Here is a 3467-nt window from a genome sequence, read left to right as displayed (position 1 = left end):
TACCAGCTCCTTGTTGAGAAAGATAATGTAGCTCTAGAGCGATTAAGCTATTTAGTTGATAAAACCGTGGGGCAGCGCTAAAAAGTTTGTTCCTGGATGTCTGAGTTCGGCCGCAACGTGCTCTGTGTGTGTGACTGAACTTAACTTAACATCAAACTGCTTCTGTTCGGCTAGAGTCGCTTTGAACTCGTGCATCTTCGGAAGCGGAGCTGCGCGGAAAGTTACAAAAAATGTCGTGCACACCGCCACGCGTAACGACGTCGCGCGCACTCAAAGCGAACTTGCAGACGCGTCGAGTATAAATCAGCCTTGAGCGTGTGTGCGTTAGATACAGTGAAGACAGCGCGTTGGTTTAGAACTCTTCTAATTTTTTTATTTTTTATTGAAGAGAGTGCTGGTAGGTTATCATTGCACAAATTAACACAATGTAAATTATTTTTTAAACATATTAGAATGAGTACATTACAATATAAATGTATTAGAACGAGTACATTATTATTTATAGGCTTAAAAAAAGATGCAAACAATCAGAATATTGTACCTTGGGGAGTGCACAATGTAAACATGAAACATATGCCATTACCTATATTGTACTGTGGTACAGTTATGGAGGCCCTTCATAATGCAGAGGTCAGCTGCCTGCTCTGCCAATAGTTAGCAATGGCACTATAGTAAGCAGTGTTTAATAAACAGCTGTTTTTCTAATTTCTGCTGAGGTGAAATTCAGTGCAGTCATGTATCGTGATACGCATCGTATCGTGGCCTCTGTATCGTGATACGTATCGTATCGTGACTTTGCTGGTTATACGCAGCCCTAATATATATGCGTGTTTATGTGTGCGTGTGATTAGGCCTGTAAGTGAAGGCTTGTAATAGACCCTAATTTTTCCTTTTTTACCCTATTTAAAACTTTTTTTGAACTTGGACAACCAATCATAGTCTTCAAAAACAAATGTGTCATACCTATCAACGGGGTCAGCCCCACCTCCTCACTAAGATGAAAGTTTTTGTCTTTTCCTCACTCAGAGTTGCTCTCAGATTGGTCCTGAATCACTCTTGTGTGTTCAGACCAGACGCGAAGCGAATATGAGCATCGCGTCACTCGCTCTAGATTACTTGCGGGATGTTTTTCGTGTCACTCGCGCAAATAAAAACCGTGCGATCAACCATGGTGGAGATAACTACAATCGCTGTTTTGTACCTGTTGTCAAAAAGTCCCAAATGCAATGGAAAGCCAAACGCAGACGTGTCTGGGTTCACAGCACCATCCAGAGGAGGATGAATAACGTTAGGATGCTGTATTAATGTATGTTACATTTTACTACTGTATACATACACTGATATTACTATTATTGTTATTATTGATAGCAGCATCTCTGTAGCCATGCTAATAAAATACAACTACCACTGATTTTAATTGTTTTCTATGCTCCAGACCTATATAATAACAGACGGCTACAATAATGCTCTCTTCTACCGTTTGATTCAACTGAACGTGTCAAGAAGCTCTTCGCTGATTGGCTTGCGCGAGAACGCGTCATGTGAATTTTCCGCTCGAGTTCAAATTTTTTAACTTGTGCGGAAGACGCCATTGAGGCGCGAACCCTGCGCAAATTTGCCTCTATTTGCGTTGACTTTGTATGTAATCTACTCGCGCGAATAATTACATTCGCGGCTGGTGTGAACACACCATTAAACTAAGATTCCTGATTAGAAAATTAAGCTAAAATAGGAGCTTTCTGAGAGGATTCTAAGAAGCTTTAAGAATGCGGCCCAGGGTTGAATTTAGAGGCCGGACGATTAATCAGGCCAATTTGTGGCATTTTTCAAATAAAACAACATAGAAACACATGCAATTCAGACAAAACTTCTGGCTAAAACGTGCACGTCAACGTTCCTCATTAAATGTGTCTGTGGGTCCTTCTCGACGTCATTGCTTGTGGCCAGTGCACTCTTAGGGGCTGTTCACATATTGCATCTTTTGCGCGCTCAAGTTCTTTATTTAAAATGTAGATGCGCTCATAATCGAAGTGACACGGTGGACGCGCTCATTTTTTCCAGACGCTTTGGAAAAAAAGCACAAAGCGGTGCGCCCACACAAAAAAAAAAAAAGCAGTTATGAGCAGCAGGCTGTGTAATATGAGTGAACTTTTATTTTTATTATGCTGCTGGGTGCTACTGTGCGTAACACTACTCTTGTTTATTTTATTTATTATATTTATGTACGTTTTTGTGCACAAAAACTTTTTTTTCATCTAAAAGTTTATTTGACAGTCTAGATTAAATATTTAATATTTAACGTATGCATTTTTATTTAAAATATACAAGTGCACTGATTGGAGAGACCTGTGTTGTTCAATAAATGTTTAATTTAAACAATTTTCTGTATCTCTTATTACTTAACTGTTAGATTTTATGAGATTTTTCTTCTCTATTTCTGTAGAGCGGAGCATTTTAAAGGGGTCCTATTATGCTTTTTCACTTTTTCAACTTCAGTTAGTCTGTAATGTTGCTGTTTGAGCATAAAAAAAGATCTGCAAAGTTATAAAGTTCAAAGTCCACTTCAAAAGGAGATATTTTATATAACAGAAATCATAATAGGACCCCTTTAATAAGAATCAAATGAGTGCGTTCAGCTTTGAGAATGAAAACCAACCTGTTTGTTCTTCAGTATCTTCATGTTTGACTCTGAATGCTTCTTCAATCTTCATGTCTTCACTCTCCTCTTTAATAAACACAATCTCTGTTTGTTCCTCAGTATCTTCATGTTTGACTCTGAAAGCTTCATTCCTCGTGTCTTCACTCTCCTCTTTAATAAACACCATCTCTGTTTGTTCCTCAGTATCTTCATGTTTGACTCTGAATGCTTCTTCAATCTTCACGTCTTCACTCTCCTCTTTAAAAAACACCATCTTTATTTGTTCCTCAGTATCTTCATGTTTGACTCTGAATGCTTCTTCAATCTTCACGTCTTCACTCTCCTCTTTAAAAAACACCATCTTTATTTGTTCCTCAGTATCTTCTTGTTTGACTCTGAATGCTTCTTCAATCTTCACGTCTTCACTCTCCTCTTTAATAAACACCATCTCTGTTTGTTCCTCAGTATCTTCTTGTTTGACTCTGAATGTTTCTTCAATCTTCATGTCTTCACTCTCCTCTTTAAAAAACACCATCTTTATTATAGCGTCACGTGGATCTCAGCTGACTTTTTCTGTGTATTTCAGATGAGAATAATTAATAGAAAGAAAAATAAATGCAAACTAAATCTCTGTGCGTCAGCGCACTGGTGAGAAAGTCAAGAGACTGAGTTAATGGCCTTAAGTCACCTCATTAAATATATATGTACAAATTATACACAAAGTTCATATTTAGGTATTTATATTTGGCATTTAATTATTAGTACATCATATCTAATAGATTTCTTTTTCATGAAAACATTTGCAATTGGTTTGTAATGTCTTTGAACA

The 3467-nt window shown here is 37.6% G+C and overlaps 1 protein-coding gene across 1 annotated transcript in view; it reads right to left on the bottom strand.

Annotated features, from left to right (window-relative positions):
- The window catches only part of LOC107577961 (gastrula zinc finger protein XlCGF49.1-like), a 5591-nt gene extending 2908 nt beyond the window's left edge, over positions 1–2683 (bottom strand). Inside the window, exon 1 of the mRNA XM_016263977.1 lies at positions 2657–2683. The gene's annotated coding sequence lies outside the window, so the exon portion shown is untranslated. The remainder of the gene's footprint in view (positions 1–2656) is intronic.
- Between the last annotated feature and the right edge of the window lie 784 nt (positions 2684–3467).

The sequence above is a fragment of the Sinocyclocheilus grahami genome, unplaced genomic scaffold (assembly GCF_001515645.1).
Source record: "Sinocyclocheilus grahami isolate Dianchi unplaced genomic scaffold, SAMN03320097.WGS_v1.1 scaffold8018.1, whole genome shotgun sequence".
Classification (NCBI taxonomy): domain Eukaryota; kingdom Metazoa; phylum Chordata; class Actinopteri; order Cypriniformes; family Cyprinidae; genus Sinocyclocheilus; species Sinocyclocheilus grahami.
The sequence above is the reverse complement of the archived record's forward strand: the minus strand, read 5'-3'. Positions and strand labels throughout refer to the sequence as shown.